This window comes from Mus musculus, chromosome 6 (assembly GCF_000001635.26).
Source record: "Mus musculus strain C57BL/6J chromosome 6, GRCm38.p6 C57BL/6J".
In the NCBI taxonomy this organism is placed as follows: Eukaryota; Metazoa; Chordata; class Mammalia; order Rodentia; family Muridae; genus Mus; species Mus musculus.
In genome coordinates, this window is record NC_000072.6 from 124,970,271 (window position 1) to 124,996,579 (window position 26,309).

The following is a 26,309-nucleotide window of genomic DNA, read 5'->3' on the forward strand; positions in this document are numbered from 1 at the left end:
AAAAATTGATACATTTGGCAACAGTTGTTCTTCAAAAGACAGGCCACCAGAAAGGGATATGGGTCAGTTGTAAGAGTGCTTGCCTAATAGTTACAAAGCCCTGAACCAATCCCAGCAGCACCTAAACCCAGTCTGATGGCACATACTATAAACCCAGCACTTAGACTAAGTGAGTCATAGGAGACTAAGGTAAAAGTCCCCAGATACAAAGGTCTGAGTGTCACCTTAGGACACTAGAATGAAAGGATCATCTGGATGTCTAGTGTGTGAGGCCAGCTGGGCTGTATGCGAGTCTATCGAAGAAAGACCACCAATGTGAAAAATCGGGGGCTAGGGAGATGCTGGCCCTGAGGGTAAAGTGCTTTCCATACAAACATGAAGACCTCTACTGACTGTATCAATTCCACGTAAACCAACGCTGGGCACAGCAGCATATAAAGGAATCCCAGCTCTGGAGATCTGGAGGGAGACAGGAGGATCCCTGGAGCTCACCATCTAGCTACTATCTGGGGATAGTAGAACTGGCAAGCCTCAAGCTGATGAGAGAGCCCATCTCAAGTCAAGGTGGTAGCCCCTGAGGGATGCCACCTAGCGTTGTTTCCTGGCAGCCATAGGTGCTTACGAGAGAGGGGGGAACACACGTGGTTAACAAAATATGTGGCCAGGGTGTGAGAGGCCCAAGGTCAAATCCCCAGTATAAAACACACACACACACACACACACACACACACAAATGAGAGAGAGAGAGAGAATGCTTTAATATATGTATGCTTATTTAAAAGATGTGTCCAAGATGCAAGGAGAACCACACAGAAAAAAGAAAAAGCTATAAACCTTGACAAAGTTATGAATGTGAACTAAAGGTTTGAACCAGCACTTCACAAAAGAAACCTGCAAGGTCAACAAACAGAAGGAAGCTGCCCCAGCTTCATTAGTAGTGATGAAAATGCAACTTACAGGCACAGTGAGCAGCGCTGTCCATCACAGAGCTGCTAAATTAAAGCCCACACTACCAGATGCTGATAGAGGTGCAGACAAAGAAACTCTCCTGCAGAGACAGTGGAGAGTGCTACAGAGTGAACATTGTGTTGTTATGTACACTGGTCATCGTTCCATAGCCCAGATTGGCCTCAAGCTTAGCTGTTTCCTCAGAGGATTGGAATACAGGAGTATACCACCATGTCTGGGTACTTAAGCCACTTTGGAAAAAACAGTTTAGCATTATCTAATAAAGTGGGATAATTTAACTCCCCAGATATAGAGAATACATATGATATTTTTACATATATTATCTTCAAAATTAAACTATATTGTTAAGGAATACATATCCATTCATAGAAAATATTAAAAAAATAATAAGGGGGGCGGGCAGGGGTGATGCAGGCCTTTATTCAAAGCACTCAAGAGGCAGAGGCAAGAGGATCTCTGTAAGTTCAGGGCCAGCCTGGTCTACAGATTGGGTTCCAGGACAGCCAGGGCTAAACAGAGAAACCCTGTCTTAAAAAAAACAAAAGAGGAGGAGGAAGAAGAGGGAGAAGAAGAAGAAGGAGAGGGGAGGGAGAGGGGGAGGATATAGTTCATTAGAGTAAGTGCCTAAAATTACATCCCTGTGTTTGAGGCACGGCATGGTGTAAACTGAGCGTTAAAAGATTGAGGATTGATTTTATGTTTATGAGTACACTGTCGCTGTCTCCAGACACACCAGAGGGCATCATCAGATCCCATTACAGATGGTTGTAAGTCACCATGTGGTTGCTGGGAATTGAACTCAGGACCACCATAAGTAATTTTTATAAAAACCATTACACTACCTCTCACTAGTGATCAATGAGTAGCATATAGTTGGGCAGGGACACACTGTCTTTTGAACTACATAAAAAGCTATTTTATATGGTGATTACACAATGCAGATGCCGTTACTCAGCTTATAACTATTCCCTCCCTAAATACTCATTACATTTTATGTTTTGGTACCTTTACATTTATGTCTCTTACATTTCAAGATAAGAAAGGCTTTAAATAGCATTTAATTCAGGGCTGGAAAGGCACCTCAGCAGTTAAGAACACTTATTGCTCTTCAAGAGGACCAGAGTTTGGTTTCAGGCACCTAAGTCAGTGGGCTCACAACAGCCAGTCCCAAGGGATCCAGTACCCTCGTCCAACTTTTGTAGGCACCTGTACACACATTGCAAACATAAACTCATGCAGGCACACACATACACCCTAAATAAAAAATAAATATATGCCGGGCATGGTGGCGCATGCCTATAATCCCAGCACTTGGGAGGCAGAGGCAGGCGGATTTCTGAGTTCGAGGCCAGCCTGGTCTACAGAGTGAGTTCCAGGACAGCCAGGGCTGTACAGAGAAACCCTGTCTCGAAAAACCAAAAATAGATAGATAAATAAATAAACAAAAATCTTTACAAAACATGAAAAGATAAGACTTAAAAACAAAAATAGTCTCTCTCTCTCTCTCTCTCTCTCTCTCTCTCTAAGATTTATTTATTTTATTTATATATATGAGTACACTGTAGCTGTCTTCAGACACACCAGAAGAGGGCATGGGATCCCATAAAAGATGGTTGTGAGCCACCATGTGGTTGCTGGGAATTGAACTCAGGACCTCTGGAAGAGCAGTAGGTGCTCTTAACCACTGAGCCATCTCTCCAGCTCTAGAGTCTTAATTTGTAGAAGTTATATTTATTTGTTCATTTGATTTTTTTTTTCGAGATAGGGTTTCATGTGGTCTAGCCTAGCCTTGAGCTTTTAATGCATTGATGATGACCTAGAGTTCTTCATCCTCCTGCTTCTCCCTCCCAAGTCTGAGATTATAGACATTTGCCACTGGGCCTGCCTGGCCTATGTAATCGGTATTTTTGTTGTAGGATATTTGATCACACTGTGAAACCCGAGATTGTGCTATTTACTGGACAAACCTGGTTTTAGTTGTGGGTGGCTCAGTCTTAGCACACCTTTAATCCAAGAGCTTTCTGCTTGAATATTGTAAATAGGATTACATAAAGTCAGTCTTAGATCAAGAGGTGGAGCAAGCAACCAGTAGGCAGGAAGTGAACATAGGATTATTAAGGAAAAAACCATAGAGAGTAAGAGGGAGTCAAGAGGATGGATAGAGAGACACACAGGAAATAGGGAGGGACACTCAGTTTGGAGGAGGTTTTGGAGATGGCATGAGAGAGGGCCATTCCTTTTGGAATGACAGCTGAGGAGGAAGGTCAGCTGAGTGTTTTCTCTGCTTCTCTGAGATAGGCGGCTTTCACCCCAGCATCTGGCTCCCCAGTCTTCATTGGTAAAACCAAATGAGATTTTGTTTTAAAAAAAAATAATGTTTTGTTTAACAGGATTTCACTAGATAGCCTTGGCTGGTTTGGGGCCAGTCACAGCACTGCACATCTTTAACCCCAGCACTCGGGAGGCAGAGGCAGGGGGATCTCTATCTCTGAGTTTGAGGTCAACCTAGTGTAAATAATAAGTTCCATGCCAACCAGGGGTGCTTAGTGAGGACATGTCTTCTTAAAAGAAAAGATCGCTTATTCCTTTATTTTCATGGAGCTGGGGATTGAATCCGGTGCACCATGCTACAAATACCATTTTCACTGAGAAAATTTTGGAAGTAGTTTCTCTAAAAACAGGGCAAAGGAACAGCTTGTCCCCACTGGTATTCAATGTTGTACTAAAGGTCCTGGCCCACACAGTTAAAGGAAACTGAAGGACATAGCATGGGAAAGGAAAAAGCAAATTACTGTCTTTTGTTGATGGCATGAATTCTTTTGTGGAAAATTGTTGGGAGCCGCGCCCACATTCGCCGTTACAAGATGGCGCTGACAGCTGTGTTCTAAGTGGTAAACAATCTGCGCATATGCCGAGGGTGGTTCTCCACTCCATGTGCTCTGCCTTCCCCGTGACGTCAACTCGGCCGATGGGCTGCAGCCAATCAGGGAGTGACACGTCCTAGGCGAAATATAACTCTCCTAAAAAAGGGACGGGGTTTCGTTTTCTCTCTCTCTTGCTTCTTGCACTCTGGCTCCTGAAGATGTAAGCAATAAAGCTTTGCCGCAGAAGATTCTGGTTTGTTGCGTCTTTCCTGGCCGGTCGTGAGAACGCGTCTAATAACAATTGGTGCCGAATTCCGGGACGAGAAAAAACTCGGGACTGGCGCAAGGAAGATCCCTCATTCCAGAACCAGAACTGCGGGTCGCGGTAATAAAGGTTCCCGTAAAGCAGACTGTTAAGAAGGATTCAACTGTATGAATTCAGAACTTTTCAGCTGGGGAACGAGAGTACCAGTGAGTACAGCTTTACGAGGTAAGTCTGATCTTGAACTTTCTAAGGAAATTCAAGACAGTCTATCAGAAGTAAAGTGGAAAATGTTTGGCCTTGAATTTTTTCTAGTGTTAGAAGCCCTTTTGTTCCTTTTCACATGTTATCAAGTGGTTAAGGCAGGGAGGATTCTAGAGGAAATTCAGGACAAGCTATCAGAAGTAAAGTGGGGAGAGAGAGTAGGAACAAAGAGGAAATATGGTACACAAAATAAGTATACAGGCCTTTCCAAGGGTCTTGAACCCGAGGAAAAGTTAAGGTTAGGTAGGAATACCTGGAGAGAGATTAGAAGAAAAAGAGGAAAAAGGGAAAAGAAGAAAGATCAATTAGCGGAGGTCTCTAGGAAAAGGAGCCTGTGCTCATCGCTGGATGGGCTCGGGGAGCCAGCTCTTAGTAGCTCTGAAGCAGATGAAGAATTCTCCTCTGAAGAAACAGACTGGGAGGAAGAAGCAGCTCATTATGAGAAAAAAGGGTACCAGCCAGGTAAAGTGCTAGCTAATCAGTTAAGGAAGCCAAAAGCGGCTGGCGAAGGCCAGTTTGCTGATTGGCCTCAGGGCAGTCGGCTTCAAGGTCCGCCCTATGCGGAGCCCCCGCCCTGCGTAGTGCGTCAGCAATGCGCAGAGAGGCAATGCGCAGAGAGATGCGCAGAGAGGCAGTGCGCAGAGAGGCAGTGCGCAGACTCATTCATTCCCAGAGAGGAACAAAGGAAAATACAACAGGCATTTCCAGTCTTTGAAGGAGCCGAGGGTGGGCGTGTCCACGCTCCGGTAGAATACTTACAAATTAAAGAACTCGCCGAGTCGGTCCGTAAATACGGAACCAATGCTAATTTTACCTTGGTGCAGTTAGACAGGCTTGCCGGCATGGCACTAACTCCTGCCGACTGGCAAACGGTTGTAAAAGCCGCTCTCCCTAGTATGGGCAAATATATGGAATGGAGAGCTCTTTGGCATGAAACTGCACAAGCGCAGGCCCGAGCAAACGCAGCTGCTTTGACTCCAGAGCAGAGAGATTGGACTTTTGACTTGTTAACGGGTCAGGGAGCTTATTCTGCTGATCAGACAAACTACCATTGGGGAGCTTATGCCCAGATTTCTTCCACGGCTATTAGGGCCTGGAAGGCGCTCTCTCGAGCAGGTGAAACCACTGGGCAGTTAACAAAGATAATCCAGGGACCTCAGGAATCCTTCTCAGATTTTGTGGCCAGAATGACAGAGGCAGCAGAGCGTATTTTTGGAGAGTCAGAGCAAGCTGCGCCTCTGATAGAACAGCTAATCTATGAGCAAGCCACAAAGGAGTGCCGAGCGGCCATAGCCCCAAGAAAGAACAAAGGCTTACAAGACTGGCTCAGGGTCTGTCGAGAGCTTGGGGGACCTCTCAGCAATGCAGGTTTAGCGGCTGCCATCCTTCAATCCCAAAACCGCTCCATGGGCAGAAATAATCAGAGGACATGTTTTAACTGCGGAAAGCCTGGGCATTTTAAGAAAGATTGCAGAGCTCCAGATAAACAGGGAGGGACTCTCACTCTTTGCTCTAAGTGTGGCAAGGGTTATCATAGAGCTGACCAGTGTCGCTCTGTGAGGGATATAAAGGGCAGAATCCTTCCCCCACCTGATAGTCAATCAACTGATGTGCCAAAAAACGGGTCATCGGGCCCTCGGTCCCAGGGCCCTCAAAGATATGGGAACCGGTTTGTCAGGACCCAGGAAGCAGTCAGAGAGGCGACCCAGGAAGACCCACAAGGGTGGACCTGCGTGCCGCCTCCGACTTCCTATTAATGCCTCAAATGAGTATTCAGCCGGTGCCAGTGGAGCCTATACCATCCTTGCCCCCGGGAACCATGGGCCTTATTCTCGGCCGGGGTTCACTCACCTTGCAGGGCTTAGTAGTCCACCCTGGAGTTATGGATTGTCAACATTCCCCTGAAATACAGGTCCTGTGCTCAAGCCCTAAAGGCGTTTTTTCTATTAGTAAAGGAGATAGGATAGCTCAGCTGCTGCTCCTCCCTGATAATACCAGGGAAAAATCTGCAGGACCTGAGATAAAGAAGATGGGCTCCTCAGGAAATGATTCTGCCTATTTGGTTGTATCTTTGAATAATAGACCTAAGCTCTGCCTTAAGATTAACGGAAAAGAGTTTGAAGGCATCCTTGATACCGGAGCAGATAAAAGTATAATCTCTACACATTGGTGGCCCAAAGCATGGCCCACCACAGAGTCATCTCATTCATTACAGGGCCTAGGATATCAATCATGTCCCACTATAAGCTCCATTGCCTTGACGTGGGAATCCTCTGAAGGGCAGCAAGGGAAATTCATACCTTATGTGCTCCCACTCCCGGTTAACCTCTGGGGAAGGGATATTATGCAGCATTTGGGCCTTATTTTGTCCAATGAAAACGCCCCATCGGGAGGGTATTCAACTAAAGCAAAAAATATCATGGCAAAGATGGGTTATAAAGAAGGAAAAGGGTTAGGACATCAAGAACAGGGAAGGATAGAGCCCATCTCACCTAATGGAAACCAAGACAGACAGGGTCTGGGTTTTCCTTAGCGGCCATTGGGGCAGCACGACCCATACCATGGAAAACAGGGGACCCAGTGTGGGTTCCTCAATGGCACCTATCCTCTGAAAAACTAGAAGCTGTGATTCAACTGGTAGAGGAACAATTAAAACTAGGCCATATTGAACCCTCTACCTCACCTTGGAATACTCCAATTTTTGTAATTAAGAAAAAGTCAGGAAAGTGGAGACTGCTCCATGACCTCAGAGCCATTAATGAGCAAATGAACTTATTTGGCCCAGTACAGAGGGGTCTCCCTGTACTTTCCGCCTTACCACGTGGCTGGAATTTAATTATTATAGATATTAAAGATTGTTTCTTTTCTATACCTTTGTGTCCAAGAGATAGGCCCAGATTTGCCTTTACCATCCCCTCTATTAATCACATGGAACCTGATAAGAGGTATCAATGGAAGGTCTTACCACAGGGAATGTCCAATAGTCCTACTATGTGTCAACTTTATGTGCAAGAAGCTCTTTTGCCAGTGAGGGAACAATTCCCCTCTTTAATTTTGCTCCTTTACATGGATGACATCCTCCTGTGCCATAAAGACCTTACCATGCTACAAAAGGCATATCCTTTTCTACTTAAAACTTTAAGTCAGTGGGGTTTACAGATAGCCACAGAAAAGGTCCAAATTTCTGATACAGGACAATTCTTGGGCTCTGTGGTGTCCCCAGATAAGATTGTGCCCCAAAAGGTAGAGATAAGAAGAGATCACCTCCATACCTTAAATGATTTTCAAAAGCTGTTGGGAGATATTAATTGGCTCAGACCTTTTTTAAAGATTCCTTCCGCTGAGTTAAGGCCTTTGTTTGGTATTTTAGAAGGAGATCCTCATATCTCCTCCCCTAGGACTCTTACTCTAGCTGCTAACCAGGCCTTACAAAAAGTGGAAAAAGCCTTACAGAATGCACAATTACAACGTATTGAGGATTCGCAGCCTTTCAGTTTGTGTGTCTTTAAGACAGCACAATTGCCAACTGCAGTTTTGTGGCAGAATGGGCCATTGTTATGGATCCATCCAAACATATCCCCAGCTAAAATAATAGATTGGTATCCTGATGCAATTGCACAGCTTGCCCTTAAAGGTCTAAAAGCAGCAATCACCCACTTTGGGCGAAGTCCATATCTTTTAATTGTACCTTATACCGCTGCACAGGTTCAAACCTTGGCAGCCACATCTAATGATTGGGCAGTTTTAGTTACCTCCTTTTCAGGACAAATAGATAACCATTATCCAAAACATCCAATCTTACAGTTTGCCCAAAATCAATCTGTTGTGTTTCCACAAATAACAGTAAGAAACCCACTTAAAAATGGGATTGTGGTATATACTGATGGATCAAAAACTGGCATAGGTGCCTATGTGGCTAATGGTAAAGTGGTATCCAAACAATATAATGAAAATTCACCTCAAGTGGTAGAATGTTTAGTGGTCTTAGAAGTTTTAAAAACCTTTTTAGAACCCCTTAATATTGTGTCAGATTCCTGTTATGTGGTTAATGCAGTAAATCTTTTAGAAGTGGCTGGAGTGATTAAGCCTTCCAGTAGAGTTGTCAATATTTTTCAGCAGATACAATTAGTTTTGTTATCTAGAAGATTTCCTGTTTATATTACTCATGTTAGAGCCCATTCAGGCCTACCTGGCCCCATGGCTCTGGAAAATGATTTGGCAGATAAGGCCACTAAAGTGGTGGCTGCTGCCCTATCATCCCCGGTAGAGGCTGCAAGAAATTTTCATAACAATTTTCATGTGACGGCTGAAACATTACGCAGTCGTTTCTCCTTGACAAGAAAAGAAGCCCGTGACATTGTTACTCAATGTCAAAGCTGCTGTGAGTTCTTGCCAGTTCCTCATGTGGGAATTAACCCACGCGGTATTCGACCTCTACAGGTCTGGCAAATGGATGTTACACATGTTTCTTCCTTTGGAAAACTTCAATATCTCCATGTGTCCATTGACACATGTTCTGGCATCATGTTTGCTTCTCCGTTAACTGGAGAAAAAGCCTCACATGTGATTCAACATTGTCTTGAGGCATGGAGTGCTTGGGGGAAACCCAAACTCCTTAAGACTGATAATGGACCAGCTTATACGTCTCAAAAATTCCAACAGTTCTGCCGTCAGATGGACGTAACCCACCTGACTGGACTTCCATACAACCCTCAAGGACAGGGTATTGTTGAGCGTGCGCATCGCACCCTCAAAGCCTATCTTATAAAACAGAAGAGGGGAATTGAAGAGATTTTACCCCGAGCACCAAGAGTGTCTGTGTCTTTGGCACTCTTTACACTCAATTTTTTAAATATTGATGCTCATGGCCATACTGCGGCTGAACGTCATTGTTCAGAGCCAGATAGGCCCAATGAGATGGTTAAATGGAAAAATGTCCTTGATAATAAATGGTATGGCCCGGATCCTATTTTGATAAGATCCAGGGGAGCTATCTGTGTTTTCCCACAGAATGAAGACAACCCATTTTGGATACCAGAAAGACTCACCCGAAAAATCCAGACTGACCAAGGGAATACTAATGTCCCTCGTCTTGGTGATGTCCAGGGCGTCAATAATAAAGAGAGAGCAGCGTTGGGGGATAATGTCGACATTTCCACTCCCAATGACGGTGATGTATAATGCTCAAGTATTCTCCTGCTTTTTTACCACTAACTGGGAACTGGGTTTAGCCTTGATTCAGACAGCCTTGGCTCTGTCTGGACAGGTCCAGACGACTGACACCATTAACACTTTGTCAGCCTCAGTGACTACAGTCATAGATGAACAGGCCTCAGCTAATGTCAAGATACAGAGAGGTCTCATGCTGGTTAATCAACTCATAGATCTTGTCCAGATACAACTAGATGTATTATGACAAATAACTCAGCAGGGTTGTGAACAAAAGTTTCCGGGATTGTGTGTTATTTCCATTCAGTATGTTAAATTTACTAGGGCAGCTAAATTGTCAAAAAGTCTTTTTCAGTATATGTTACAGAATTGGATGGCTGAATTTGAACAGATCCTTCGGGAATTGAGACTTCAGGTCAACTCCACGCGCTTGGACCTGTCGCTGACCAAAGGATTACCCAATTGGATCTCCTCAGCATTTTCCTTCTTTAAAAAATTGGGTGGGATTAATATTATTTGGAGATACACTTTGCTGTGGATTAGTGTTGCTTCTTTGATTGGTCTGTAAGCTTAAGGCCCAAACTAGGAGAGACAAGGTGGTTATTGCCCAGGCGCTTGCAGGACTAGAACATGGAGCTCCCCCTGATATATGGTTATCTATGCTTAGGCAATAGGTCGCTGGCCACTCAGCTCTTACATCTCACGAGGCTAGACTCATTGCACGGGATAGAGTGAGTGTGCTTCAGCAGCCCGAGAGAGTTGCACGGCTAAGCACTGCAATGGAAAGGCTCTGCGGCATATATGAGCCTATTCTAGGGAGACATGTCATCTTTCATGAAGGTTCAGTGTCCTAGTTCCCTTCCCCCAGGCAAAACGACACGGGAGCAGGTCAGGGTTGCTCTGGGTAAAAGCCTGTGAGCCTAAGAGCTAATCCTGTACATGGCTCCTTTACCTACACACTGGGGATTTGACCTCTATCTCCACTCTCATTAATATGGGTGGCCTATTTGCTCTTATTAAAAGGAAAGGGGGAGATGTTGGGAGCCGCGCCCACATTCGCCGTTACAAGATGGCGCTGACAGCTGTGTTCTAAGTGGTAAACAAATAATCTGCGCATATGCCGAGGGTGGTTCTCCACTCCATGTGCTCTGCCTTCCCCGTGACGTCAACTCGGCCGATGGGCTGCAGCCAATCAGGGAGTGACACGTCCTAGGCGAAATATAACTCTCCTAAAAAAGGGACGGGGTTTCGTTTTCTCTCTCTCTTGCTTCTTGCACTCTGGCTCCTGAAGATGTAAGCAATAAAGCTTTGCCGCAGAAGATTCTGGTTTGTTGCGTCTTTCCTGGCCGGTCGTGAGAACGCGTCTAATAACAGAAAATGCAAAAAAAAAGAAAATGTATAGAAAGGGGCTGGAGAGATGGCTCGGTGGTGGTTAAGAGCACTGACTGCTCTTCCAAAGGTCCTGAGTTCAAATCCCAGCAACCATATGGTGGCTCACAACCATCCGTAATGAGATCTGATGCCCTCTTGTGGTGTGTCTGAAGACAGCTACAGTGTACTTAGATACAATAATAAATCTTTTAAAAAATGTATAGAAAAATTATTAGACAGATTCTGTCAGGGTTGTTGGCTCTAAACTCTTAATTGCAAAGTAACTGTATTTCTATGTATTGGCAAAACCAACCAAACAAAACCATTGGAAATGCAATCTGGAAAAAAAATATCACAACAAAATCAAAATAGGACTCAGTGGTAAATAAAGCAGAAGATGTACCCTATCCATATGCAAAAACATACTTCTCCGAAAGACACCTAAGGAGACCCTAAAAAGCGGCTGGAGAGAGACATGGCTCAGCAGGTAAGAGTGCTTCCTGCCCTTGCAGAGTTTGGTTTCCAGCATCCACATAGAGTGGCTCACAGCTACCTGTAACTATGGCTCCAGGGGCTTTAATGCCCCTTTCTAGACTCCACAGCCACTCCTAAATGTGTGGGCACACCGGAGCATAAATGTAAATAAATAAATGGTAACAAAACTAAGAAGGCCTGAATAAAAGGGGAGGTAGTCCAAGTCCATATGAGGAAATTTCAGTACTAAAAGGAAGTTGTTAGGGACTGGGAACATGGCTCAGTTAGGAGAGTGCTGACTTAGCATGCATGCGGCCCTGGGTTTATCCCCAGCATCGAACAGAACCGAGCACATTACCCAATGCTGTAATCCCAGCTCTCAGTGATCCCAGCAGGAAGATCAGAGGCTTGAGGTCATCCTCAGCCGCAGAGTGAACTCTTGAGTATTTGAGACCCTGTGTCAAGAAGCAAGCAAAAAGAGACTGGGCAAATGGCTCAGCTAGGTTAGCAAAGTGTTTGCCATGCAAGTGTGAGGGCCTGAGCTGGGTTGTTCCTCACCCAGGTGAAGTAGCCTAGTAAGGAGATGCACACCCTGTGATGCCTTGCTGGAGAGGCAAAGACAGTAATGCCTGGGACTCGCTGGCCAGCTACTGATCCCAATCAGTGAGCTCCAGGTTCAGTGAGAGACCTCATCTTCACAAACTAAGATGGCAGCTTAGTGGTGGTGGTGAACACCTTTGATCCCAGCGCTTGGGAGGGAGGCAGAGGCAGGTGGAGTTTGAGGCCAGCCTGGTCTACAGAGTTAGTTCCAGAACAGTCAAGGCTACACAAGAAACCATGCCTCAAAGAACCAACACACACACACACACACACACACACACACACACACACACCTAAAATGGCTGGGTATGGTGGTGGATGGTGGTAGACATGTTTAATCCTAGGACCTGGGAGGCAGAGACTAGATGGTCTCTGAGTTCAAGGCTAGCTTGGTCTACCTCGTGAGAACTCCGGTTTCATGAAATAACGTGGGTGGATCCTGAAAATGTTATATTAAGTGAAAACAAACCAGCTGGAAGACCACGTGAGCTGTCTTATTTATGGACCTCACGTACCAATAAGTAAAAACAGACAGCATATTTACACTTTTATCCTTTTGCAGAAAGGTGTGAGCTGAGTATGGTAGTGCCTGCTTATCTTCCTGGTACTTGGGAGGTGGAGGAAAGAGGACCAGATGTTGAAGTAGCAAGTTAGAGACCAGCCTGGGCTACATAAGATCCCATCTCAACTAGAAAACAAGACCTATTTATACCTAACATATATAATCGCATCTTGTATATTGACATTATGTGTGTGTTGAAACAGGGTCTCTCTATGTAACCCTGGGTGGCGTTGAACTCAAAGAGATCTTTCTGCCTCTACTTTCTGAGTACTGGGGTGAAATGCATGGGCCAACAGCTGTGTAGTGACTTTTATACATATGTAATTTCAAGTATATATGGTGAGCAGGGCATGGTGGAGCATGCCTTGGAAAGCAGAGGCAGGCAGATCTCTGTGAATTGGAGACCAGCCTGGTCTACTGGACTCTAGAGGACAACACAGCACTCACTTTTGCACATACACACATACCCCTTCCTACACACGTATATACATAATTAAAAATACACACACATACATCTTAGACTGGTAAATATCATAGGTCCAGATGGTGGGATGGCAGTTGGATTGGGAATGGAGTCATGGTTTAATGGGCTCAGGGTTTCAGTTTTACCAAATGAAGTTAAGCTGTATATTTATAATGCCAACACTCAAGAAATTGAGTCAGAAGATTAAGACTTCAAGGCTGGGGCTGAAGAGTTGGCTGGGCAGTTAAGAGAGAGTACTTGCTGCTATGGCAGGGGGGTCTAGGTTTGGTTCCCAATAACCAACATAGTGGCTCCCCACCTTCTATAACCCCCATCCCAGAGGTTTTGGTACCCGCTGCCTTCTGCAGGTATCAGACATGCATGATGCTTATATAGACATGCAGGCAAAACTCATTAAATGCATATTTTTAAAAAAGAATTTAAGGCCAAATTGGGTATTTATTATTTATTTGAGCTGTATGAGTGTTTTGTCTGCATGTATGTCTGTGTACCATGTGTGTGCCTGGTGCCTAAGTAGGACAGAAGTGTTATGCCCTGGGACTGGAGTTATGTAAGCTGCCATGTGTATGTTGGGAAGTCGACTTTAGTCCTCTGAAAGAGTAAGGAGTAATCCTTGTTTTAGTTTTCTGAAACAGGGTTTCTTTGTATAGCCTTGACTGTCCTGAAACTCACTCTGTAGACCAGGCTGACCTCAAACTCAGAGCTCTGACTGGTTCTGCCTCCCAAGTGCTGGGCTACCCCCAAAGTAACTAGTAATCTTTATCACTGACCTAATTTTCTAGCTTTTATTTATTTATTTATTTTTGTTTTTTGTTTTTGTTTTTGTTTTTGTTTTTTTGAGACAGGGTTTCTCTGTGTAGCCCTGGCTGTCCTGGAACTCACTCTGTAGACCAGGCTGGTCTCGAATTCAGAAATCAGCCTGCCTCTGTCTCCCAAGTGCTGGGATTAAAGGCGTGTGACATCACTGCTTGGCCATTTTCTAGCTTCTTTATATTTCATTTTAATTATTTTTTGAGACAGGGTCTTACCATGTAGCTGAGGGTGGCCTTGAACTCTTGGCAATCTTGCCTCAGACTCCTGAGTGCTCAGATTCCAGGTGAGTTGAACCACACTTGGCTCCAGCAGTTCTGTATACTGAGGCCCTGTACTAAAAACAAACGAGCAAGAGAAGAGTTATGGAGATGGCAGAGAGGGATGGCATTCCATCAGGAATGCATTTCTCACTGATCATTTTGGGATCTCACGTATCCAAGAATGGCCTTGAAAATTTTTTTCTCTGTGTGTACGTACTTGTTTGCATGCATATATGGGTATACGACATGTTTATGTTCGTATGTGCACATGGAGTCCAGAGGTCAATGTTGGTGACTTCCTCAATTGCTCTCTATCTTGTTTTTTGAGACAGAGTTTCTCATGGAACCTGGAGCAGGATCCAGAGATTCCCCCAGTCTCTGCCTCTGCAACTGGCTTTCTATGTCATTGCTGGGAACTGAGCTCGATCCTCATGCATCTACTGGAAACCTTGTACTACCTCTAGTCCTGGCCTTGAACCTCTGATTCTCCTGCCTCCATCTTCTGAATACCAAGGCTAGAGGTGTGTGCTGCTAAGCCCAATGTATGAGGTGCTGGTGACTGAATTTGGGGTCTCATACATTCTAAGAACTCTACCAACTAACCCATGAATGTATTTAATACCACGGAACTGTAGACTTAAATCGGATGATAAATTTTATGTCCTGTGAATTTTGTGGCATAGAACTTTTCCTATGTATACATAAGATAAGGTTAAAGAAAAAATATGAGGCAGCTATAGAAATGCTAAATATTAAAAATAATGACTTCAACCATTTTGTCCTTGTCTTAGGGTTAGAGTGAGTTTGTGGAGGCCATTCCTATTCAAACCACCACGGTCCTGTTTAACTAGAAATAAGTGTGTAGATGCCCTGCCCCATCCCCTTTTTTTGAGACAAGGTTTCTCCGTGTATCCTGGCTGTCCTAGAACTTGCTCTGTAAATCAGGCTGGCTTTGAACTCACAAAGGTCCTCCTGCCTCTGCCTCTCAAGTGCTGGGATTAAAGAGATTTGATACTACTACCAGCTCCATGCATACAATTTAAAATAATAAACACAAATTTTTTTAAAGAAAAAATGTTTAGGGGCTGGTGAGATAGCTCAGTGGGTAAGAGCACCCGACTGCTCTTCTAAAGGTCCAGAGTTTAAATCCCAGCAACCACATGGTGGCTCACAACCATCCGTAACGAGATCTGACTCCCTGGTGTGTCTGAAGACAGCTACAGTGTACTTACATATAATGAATAAATAAATCTTTAAAAAAAAAAAAAGAAAAGAAAAAATGTTTAAAGAGGGACAAGTAGCTAGACAGAAATAGTAGCCGAAGCCAAATAACAGAGATGGAAATAATACTGGAAAGCTATGAGGAGAAAAATTGTATTTAGAACCTAGAAACTAAATGACCTCCTGGGGGAATGAGCGCTGACACAGATAGAGACATCTGATGGAAGACAGGGACTAGCAATGAGACCTCAGAGGACGGGGTGCGAGCAACCAGAGAGGCAGAATGTCAAACACACCCTCATCTGGTAAAAAGCTGATATGGTGGCTTAATCCCAGCACATGGCAGGCAGAAGCAGGCAGATCTGTGAGTTCAAGGCCAGCCTGGTCTACAAAGAAAGTTCCAGGAAACCCTGTCTTGAAAAACCAAAAGCGCTCTTCCGTTGCTGGTGGGATTGCAAGCTGGTACAACTACTCTGGAAATCAGTTTGGCGGTTCTTCAGAAAATTGGACATAGTACTACCTGAGGACCCAGCAATACCTCTCCTGGGCATATACCCAGAAGATGCTCCAACATGTAATAAGGACACATGCTCCACTATGTTCATAGCAGCCTTACTTAAAATAGCCAGAAGCTGGAAAGAACCCAGATGTCCTTCAACAGAGGAATGGATACAGAAAATGTGGTACATTTACACAACGGAGTACTACTCAGCTATTAAAAATTATGAATTCAGGGCTGGAGAGATGGCTCAGCAGGTAAGAGCACCAACTGCTCTTTCAGAGGTCCTGAGTTCAAATCCCAGCACCCACATGGTGGCTCACAGCCACCCATAATGAGATCTGACTCCCTCTTCTGGAGTATCCAACTGGAGTGAGCAGAGGTCCTAAGAATTCAATTGCCAACAGCCACATGAAGGCTCACAACCATCTGTACAGTGTACTCATATACATAAAATAAATTAATTAATTAAAAAAAAACACACACACACAAAATGATGAATTCAGGCGGATTTCTGAGTTTGAGGCCAGCCTGGTCTACAAAGTGAATTCCAAGACAGCCAGGGCTATACAGAGAAACCCTGTCTAGAAAAAACAAAACAAAACAAACAAAACAAAATAAAACAAAACAAAATAAAAATGATGAATTCATAAAGTTCTTAGGTAAATGGACAGAACTAGAAAATATCATCCTGAGTGAGGTAACCCAGTCACAAAAGAACACACATGATATGCACTCTCACTGATAAGAGGATATTAGCCCAGAAACTTAGAATGCCCAAGATACAATTCACAAACCACATGAAACTCAAGAAGGAAGACCAACGTGTGGAAGCTTCGGTCCTTCTTAGAATATAACAAAATACTCACAGGAGAAAATAGGGAGATAAAGTGTAGAGCAGAGACTGAAGGAAAGGCCATCCAGAGACTGTCTCATCCCATATACAGTTATCAAACCTAGACACTATTGTGGATGCCAAGAAGTGCATCTGACAGGAGCCTGATATGGCTGTCTCCTGAGAGACCCTGCCAGAGCCTTACAAATACAGAGGCAGATGCTCGCAGTCAACCATTGGACTGAGCACAGGGTCCCTAATAGAGAGGAGTTAGAGAAAGGACTGAAGGAGTTTAAGGGGTTTGTAACCCCATAGGAAGAACAACAATATCAACCCATCAGATCCCCCAGAGCTCTCAGGGACTAAACCACCAACCAAAGAGTACACATGGAGGGACCCTTGGCTCCAGCCACATATGTAGCAGAGGATAGCCTTGTCAGGCATCAATGGGAGGAGAGGACCTTAGTCCTATGAAGGCTGGATAGATGCCCCAGTGTAGGGGAATCAAGGGCAGAGAGGCAGGAGTAGGTGGGTGAGTGGAGGAACACCCTCATAGAAGCAGGGAGAGGGAGGATGGGATAGGGGGTTCCTGGGAGGGGGGGAAACCGGGAAAGGGGATAACACTTGAAATACAAGTAAAGAATATAACCAATAAAAAATAGAGAGAGAGAGAGAGAGAGAGAGAGAGAGAGAGAGGGATGCAGGGAGTGAGGGAGAGAGAAAAAGAAAGGAAGAAAGGAAGGAAGGAAGGAAGAAAGGAAAAAGGAAAGGAAGGAAGGAAGGAAGGAAGGAAGAAAGAAAGAAAGAAAGAAAGAAAGAAAGAAAGAAAGAAAGAAAGAAAGAAAGAAAGAAAGAAAGTCCAAAACCATGGGCTGGAGAGATGGTTCTGTAGTTAGGAGCACTGGATGCTCTTCCAGAGGTGCTGAGTTCTAATGCCAGGAACCACATGGTGGCTCACAACCATCTGTAAAGAGATCTTGTGCTTTCTTCTGGCCTGCAGGCATACATGCAGCAGAATACTCATACACTAAATAAATAATAAAAAAATAAATAAAAGAAAAAAGAAAAACCAAAACCAAACCACCACCACCAACAACAAAATCAGGTAAAGAAATCACCCTGCTGACTGACCCTTAGGTATGGAAACAGAGATATTAGGCAGTGTTCACACAGAAGATTTCAGGTAGTGATTTAGGGTAGAAGCCTCACTGAGAATGGATTCAAGAGATATTAAGGGGGCATGCATGCATCAGAATTCTATGCCTGTGTAAAAAAACCAGTGATTTCTATTCATCAATATAGGAAGATCTCAAAGACCCACAGCAAAGTAAAAGAGGAGCAATAAAGGCTGGAGTGATGGATGGCTCAGGTGTAAGATTACTGGCTGCTCTTCCCCTGGGCCTAGGTCCATCCCCAGAATCCATGTAGTAGCTCGCAACTGCCTGTAACAGTTCTGTAACTGAAGTTACAAATGGTTCTGCGCCACCACATGAGCACTGGGAAGCAAACCCAGGTCCTCTGCAAAAGTCCTGGGTGCTCTTTACCACTGAGCCATCTCTCCAGCCCCTGGGAGGGGGTGGGGATTTTATATCGCTAGTGCTATTTGCTTTATATACTGAGAACCTTTGAAAGAATACATACCATGAGCCACACTGAGGTCAGGGATAGCAGTCGAAGGACAGTGGACGGAATGAAAATGAGAACCTCTGTATTTGCTTTGGGAATGTGCTGTGTTACCAATTCAAAAGAGTCAATTACAAGAGGGAAAAAAAACCTTTCTAAGAGAAACTTTAAGACATTGGAAAGGAAATTGAGGAGGATACTGGACAATGAAACTTCTTCCACACTCCTGGATTGGCAGGTTAGCAATACTACCCAAGGCAGCCTACAGATTTAATGCCATCCTCATCACAATTCCAGAGACAGTCTTCACAGAATTTGAAACAAAAACAAAAAACAAAAAAAAACAAACAAACAAACAAAAAAACCCTATGATTCTCATGGAAATTGAAAAGACTATGGCTAGCCAAAGCAATTCTAAGAACAGTCAGAGGTATTACCTTACCTGACTTTAAACTCTAAAGCAGAGACATAGTGACAAAGACAGCATGGTACGGGAAAGAAGCAAACACATAGGACAGTGGGAAACCTGTACAGCTATGGAAACCCAATTCTTTTTTTTTTTTTAGATCTATCTATCTATCTATCTATCTATCTATCTATCTATCTATCTATCTACCTACCTACCTACCTATCTATCTATCTATCTATCTATCTATCTATCTATCTATCTATCTATCTATCTATGTGAGTACACTGTAGCTGTACAGATGGTCGTGAGCCTTCATGTGGTTGTTGGGAATTGAATTTTTTAGGACCTCTGCTTGCCCCTGTCAATCCTGCTTGCCAGTTGGCCCCGCTTGCTCAGTTCCTGCTTGCTCTGGCCCAAAAGATTCATTTATTATTATACATAAGTACACTGTAGCTGGCTTCAGACACACCAGAAAAGGGCCTTAGTTCTCATTGTGGGTGGTTGTGAGCCACAATGTGATTGCTGGGATTTGAACTCAGCATCTTTGGAAGAACAGTCAGTGCTCTTACCCACTGAGCCATCTTGCCAGCCCGGCCTAAATTTTTTTTTTAAGATTTATTTATTATATGTAAGTACACTGTAGCTGTCTTCAGACACCCCAGAAGAGGGAGTCAGATCTCATTATGGATAGTTGTGAGCCACCATGTGGTTGCTGGGATTTGAACTTCGGACCTTCGGAAGAGCAGTCCGGTGCTCTTACCCTTTGAGTCATCTCTCCAACCCCGGGTTCTTGCCTCTTACTATGAGGCACAAAATGAACTCAAACCATATCGGTGACCTTAATCTGAACCTGGAAGCACTGACACCACTAGGAAAGCACCGGACAAACACTTCAGGACACAGACAGGCACAGACAGGCACAGGCAGGCACAGACAGGAACAGACAGGCACAGGCAGGCACAGACGGGCACACACAGGCACAGGCAGGCACAGACAGACAGGCACAGGCAGCACAGACAGGCACAGACAGGCACAGACAGACAGGCACAGTTAGGCACAGACAGGCACAGACAGGCACAAGCAGGCACAGACAGGCACAGACAGGCAAAGATAGACAGGCACAGACAGGCACAGGCAGGCACAGATAGACAGGCGCAGACAGGCGCAGACAGGCACAGTTAGGCACAGACAGGCACAGACAGGCACAGACAGGCACAAGCAGGCACAGACAGGCACAGACAGGCAAAGATAGACAGGCACAGACAGGCACAGGCAGGCACAGGCAGCACAGACAGGCACAGACAGGCACAGACAGGCACCGGCAGGTACAGATAGGCACAGGCAGGCACAGGCAGACAGGCACAGGCAGGCACAGACAGGCACAGACAGGCACAGGCAGGAGATTGTCAAGTAAGATCCTAGTGACACAGGAAATAGCCCCAGGAACAATCCTGCCCTCCTGTCAGTGGGTCAGTGAACTGACTAGAAGCTTGTCACAGAAGGACAAGGGGAGGCCTGAGAGATGGCTCTTGCACTTGTTCTTCCAGAGGGCCCAGGTTGGATTCCCAGAACTTGAATAGTGGCTCACAACCAACTGCAACTCCAGTTCCAGAGGATTCGTGTCCTCTCTGGCCTCTGCAGGCACCAAAATAGACAGACATCCTTGCAGTCAAATCGCCCACTAGAAGAAATTAGTTTTTTAAAAATGTATTCCTCTCTCACACAATATATCCTGATTCCAGTTTCCCTTCCTTCCACTCTTCCCACTTCCCCCTCCCACTTCCCCTCTCCCCCAGATCCACCCCTCTTTCATTTCCCTTCAGAAAAGAGCAGGCCTCTCCGGGAGAGCAATTGAACATGGTACAAGATGCAATAAGACAAGGCACAAACCCTCATATGAAGGCTGGGCGAGGTAACCCAGCAGGAGGAAAGGGTCCGAAGAGCAGGCAACAGAGTCAGAGACACCCCCCTACGTACTCCCACTGTTAGGAGTTCCACAAAACCACCAAGCTAACAACCATAGCATACATGTACAGTCTTAACATAGACCCATGCAAGGCTTCAAGACTGCCACTTGCTTCAGCCTTTGTGAGCTCTTAGGAGCCACCACTTAGTTGATTCTGTGGGCTGTGTTCTTATGATATCCTTGTCCCCTCTGGACTTTACAGTTATCCCTCTGACTCCTCTTCAGGGATCCCCAAGCTCCAAGGGAAGGATCCAATGGAGACCTTCGATTTAGGCTCTCTCTCCACCTAATGTTTGCCTGTGGGTCTCTGTGTCTGTCCCGTCAGATGCTGGAGGGAGCCTCTGTTGTGAAGGCTAGGCTAGGCACTGATCTTCGGGTAGACCAGAATATCATTAGAAACCATTGTATTGATTCTGATAAATACGTTTTCTTAAATAAAAAAAGAAGTCTACTTGGCCGATAAATATCTTTAAGGTATCCAAAGGTCTGAGGAGATGGCTCAGCGGCTAAGAGTGCTTATTCTGAAACTGTGAGGACCTAAAATACAGCCCCCAGCATCCACATAGAAAGTTAGGCATGACTATGTATGCTTGCAAGCCTGGGCACTGGTTGGGGCAGGGAGAGAGAAGCAGAACTTGCTGCTTAGCCAGCCTAGCTGAAGTGGCAAGCTGTCTCAATGAGGCGAGCATGGACAGAGGAAGCCATCAAGTCACAGGCTTTGGCCTTCACATGTGTGTGCGTCAGCACCTGCAGACGCATGCACGTATACAGTACAAGCATACAGCAGTACACAAATACAGCGGTGACATAGCTCAGTGGCTAAAGGTGCTCGCTGCCAAGCCTGAATGAAGAACTGAACTCAATCCCTAGCTCCCATGAGATCCCATCTCCTGTCAAGATGGCTTCTATCTAGAAAGCCAAGAGCAGCAAATGTTGGCATTAACGTGGCAAAAGGAAGTCTTATCCACTGCGGGTAGGAACATAAACTAGAGTGGTCACCGTATGAATCAACGTGGAGGCTTCTCAAAACAATACAACTGGAACTACTACATGGTCCAGCCACAATATCCTGGGCACATATATACTCAGAGGGCTCTGCATCCTGCCACAGAGACGCATGCTCACTCCTGTCCGTTACTGCTCTCTTCACGATATCAAGAAAGCGGAGTCAGCCTAGATGTCTATCAACAGACGAATGGGTTGGGGAAATGTTGCCCATAGAAACAATGCGACTTCATTGTGCCACAAAGAAAAACGAAGTATGAAGCCTGCAGGGTAATCACTGGAAGTTGAAAATATTATATTAATTAAGATAACCGTGGTTCAGAAAGCTAGACACTGCGTGTTCTCTCTCAGATGGGAATCCTAGCTGCTAATTGTTAAATAAACGCATGTCGTGGGAGTGAATGTGGGTAAATGCTAGGAAACCAGAAACGGTTCATAAAACAGGAAAAAAGAGGCCTTAAGCAAGGAGTGGGGGGAGAACAACAGAACACATGAGGTAGGAAAGCAGGAGGGGGCAGAATGGTAGAGAGGGGCAAGAAGGGGTGGGCAGATGGGAGCAGAATGCACCATAATGAAGTACATGTGAAGATACACAAAGGAACCTGCTGTTCTGTGAACTGATTTTCACAGAGAATATGAATTACAGAATGGGAGGTGGGGGCTCTTGCCTGCAATGCCAGAGTTTGTAAGACAGAGGAAGGAATATCAATGCAAACTAGAGGCCAGTCTGGTCTCCTGAGGAATTCCAGGACAGCCTAGGGCTATATAGTGAGAGAGACTATCTTAAAAACAACAGATAGTGAAGTACAAATGGAAACCCTTTAGATTTGCATTTGTAGAAGAGAGGGAGAAGGGGGTAGGGGGAGCAGCGGAGGAGATGAGTAGAGGTCATCTTTGAAGATAGTGGGAAGCAGAGAGAGGCAGCCAAGGAGGATTGCTCTTAAGAAAGTTCAACAAGCTTGCACACAGCTAGAGATAACCAAGCAGAGAGAGGGACAGGAAGGCTTTGGGACAGGAGGGGACAGTGGCTGCAGTGACAACTTTGATGTCAGAAGATGGTGCAAGAAGATGGGGGTGGTAAGAACTCTCTGCCTGCTCCAGTTTTATTAATAGAGCAGCACAACCATCAGCTCAGCTCAGACAGACAGACAGACAGACAGACAGACAGACAGGGCATTTGAGGAAAAGGAAGAAGCCTAGAAATATGGAGCCAGCTGGGTGGTACAGTGAGTACTGCACTTGCCACCAAGTCTGATGGCCTGAGTTCAATCCCTGGGAGCCACATGACAGAGAGGCACTGCTTCAGTAAGTTGTCCTCTGACCTCCAAACATGCACTGGGGCACAAGGACTGACACAGACACACACACAGACACAGACACACACAGACACACACACACATATTTAAAGGAAAACATAGAAATCTGCCAGATCTATAGGAGGATTGCAAATTCAAAGCCAGCCTGGGCTACAGACAGAGATTCACCCAGACACATACCGGGAGCACTCTCTGAGTACAGCAATAGTAATAAAGATCCCAGAGCCTTGCACATGCTAAGCACGTGCTCCACCAGTGACTCACGCTTCGAGCTTATCACGTGATGGCTCACTGTCTCTCTTACTAAATTGTAAGTCACGAGGATTGCGGTGACTTTGTTTTTGTTCTTCACTGTATGCCCTGGTCCAGCGCCCTACCCAGCTTGTAGTTAATGTTCAAAAAATATTTGCTGAGGTCTGGGTGTGGTGCTGCATTGCCGTAATTCCCAACACTTAAGGAAATAAAGACAGGAGGTCAGGGGTTCAAGGTTACCCTCAGCTACATAGTGAATTCAAGGCCAGGCCAGACCATATGAGACTCTGTCTCACATAAATAAACATTTGTTGAAAGGAATAAAGAACAGTAAAAATAATTGATCATGATGCAAAGCTTCACGTTCAAGGCACTGTTTTTCATTTGATCAACGCGGTCCTCTCGAGGTTACAATGATCCTCCCGAGGTTACAATGAGTCCACTAGAGCTTATCCAGGCTCCCTGGGAGCCTAGGCAGTGGTGGGAGTTGTCCAAGCTTCCCTGCAATGCCCGACAGCTGTGCTTTCCTATGAAGTGCACTGTCTTTCTCCTGCCACTGGGAGACACTGGGAGGGAGGGCATCTCACTGACTTGGAATGAAAGGCTGTCAGGGACAGGCAAGAAGCAGAGTAGCAGCTGCCTGGCCGCTGGTGGATGCTGGTCTCAACAGCAGGCTTCCTTCCTGGGACGGAGAGCCGGAGTCACGAGGGTGCTAAGGGGCAGAAGGAGGAGGATGGATGGCCAGGAGGGGTGCGTCTAGGGGCAGAGCGAAGAGATGAGGGAATGCAAGCAGACGGAGAGGGAAAGCAGGGGATGCAAGGGAGAGAATGAACAGCGTCCAGTGTGGGCGGGGGGGGGGGCCGGTCCCAGACCTTGGTCACCAAGCAATGAGGATGGAGTTTTTACCATGTGCCAGAGCTGTAGTCAGGATGTCGGGCGAAGACAGCATGCGAGACGTTTTCTCAGTGTTTAGGGGAAGACGATAAATAGCAAACAGATACAAAACCATGCCAGAGGGCGATGGCGGAGAAAAGATAAGGAAACACGGATGAAATGAGGACCCCCTTTAGATTTTGGTCAGAGAGCCGAAGGTCAAGAAAGAGCCAGCCAGGTAAAAACAGAAGCATCGGAGGGAGAGGGATCTGAGAGTGGCTGCGGATGCTCTGGGACGACAGGGAGTCTGCTTTGGCAGAAGCACTGTTATGAAGGGGGCACACACTGGTGGCTTTTCCATTGTACTTATTTAGGGTGTGCACGTGCATGTGCTCGCATATGGCGGTCAGAGGACAACGTTGTAGGAAGGGGTTGGTTCTCTCCCCCCACCCTGCGGGTCTTAAGTATCCAAGGTAGCTTGTCACGTTTGATGGCCTGCTGAGCTATATCTCACCGGCCCTTGAATATTTTGAAAGGGGAGAGCATGCTATGGTTTAGCTTTCAAAATATTACCGGTAATTGTAAAGAGTATTTTGTAAAAGATGAGGACAGAAATGAAGGAGCTCCTAAGAGGGTACTGCAATTTCAGACACAGGATGACTGCGTGGATCCGGCTTCGAACAATAAACGAGAAGGGGGTAGACTCTGCGCATGCGCTGAAAGTGTGGGCTTTCGCACCTGCTGGAGACGCAGGCATAGGGAAGGAACCGGAAATCAAAACACCTTTAGCCTGAACAACAAGGAGTTGTCATGTCCTAGGATGAAGAGCTCGGGACACAAGAGGGTTGGGGGTGGGATGGCTCAAGCCATCTGCTTGAGTCACATTAGGTTTGCCTGGCTATTAGACATCGGACGGAGTGGATATGTCAAGTGGGCGGTTGGACAAATGAGTCTGGCACTCATTTGTAAATTTAGGACTCACTGACATTTACAGAGTGTTTAAGCCCTGGGACTGGATGAGATCACTGGACAAAGAATGTGGAAAGAAAAGAAGGCCAAGGACTAAGCCCTAGGAGCGCCAACATGTCGAGGTCAGAACCGAGGAAGACAGTAAAGAACAGCCAGAGGGTTGGAGGGGAGCCAGGAAAGTGTGGTTTCCTAGAAGTTTGGGGCGCAGGGTTGGGGGGGGTCATGCAGGGAGAAGGGTTAGGTATGAATGGGTAGGGTCAAAGGAATTTTAAAAAAGATTTATTTATTTATTATATGTAAGTACACTGTAGCTGTCTTTAGACACTCCAGAAGAGGGAGTCAGATCTCGTTACTGATGGTTGTGAGCCACCATGTGGTTGCTGGGATTTGAACTCAGGACCTTTGGAAGCATAGTAGTCAGTGCTCTTAACCACTAAGCCATCTCCCCAGCCCCAGAATTCTCTTTATTACATCTAATTAGTGTATGTGTCACACCACTTGTTCAGGGGTCTGGTGACAACTTTCCTTCCACCATGTGGGTCCTGGGGATAGAACCCAGGTAGTCAGGCTTGGTGGCAAGCACCTTTGTCCCCTGAGCCATCTCCACGGCCCAGGTCAAGGGAGTTTTAAGAGATTAGAAAAGGGCACTCAGAAGCCTGAATCTAAGTGAGCCCGTGTAGACCATTTGGGAACAGACAAGGAGAAACTTCTAGAGGGAACAGCAGGGTGCAAAGCCCCGAGGCAGGCTTCTAGTGCCTCTGGTCTAGGAATATTCCCCAACTGCACTAAGGCTGTGCCGAAGAAATCCTTAGGAAAGAAAGCTGGAGATACCCAGAGGCAGGAATCTACGGGGGCCTCCTTGTGAGCCATAGTGAGTGTTGGATATTCTGAGTCTCGGAAAAGCTAAGTATAGCAAATGGTCTTGAACCATTTAAGGACTGTTTGGGTTGCTTCAGGGAGAATGAATTATAAGAAGGATCATAGTGAAATGAGGAATTAATCTGCTGGGGGCACTCCAATTTGCGTATGCAGTCTTCTCTCCCACCCCTCTTTGGTCCTCTCACCCACGGTCTTGAGCTGCCTTTCCACCTTTGCCAGAGTTGGGGACTCAAATGTATGGATGACTCAGAATCTCAGACTGCTTGGGGGTCAGAAATCATGAGGTCTGTGAAGCTGCGCTTAGGTAGAGGGGAAGCTTACCATCACTACCCAAAGGAGGTTGCGTCCCCCCAACCCCCTCCATCCCTGC

General features: G+C 45.6%; 1 protein-coding gene across 1 annotated transcript in view; it reads right to left on the minus strand.

The window, feature by feature from the left end:
* Cops7a (COP9 signalosome subunit 7A) overlaps window positions 1-26,309 on the minus strand; it is a 39,459-nt gene that overhangs the window by 11,826 nt on the left and 1,324 nt on the right. The window lies entirely within an intron of this gene.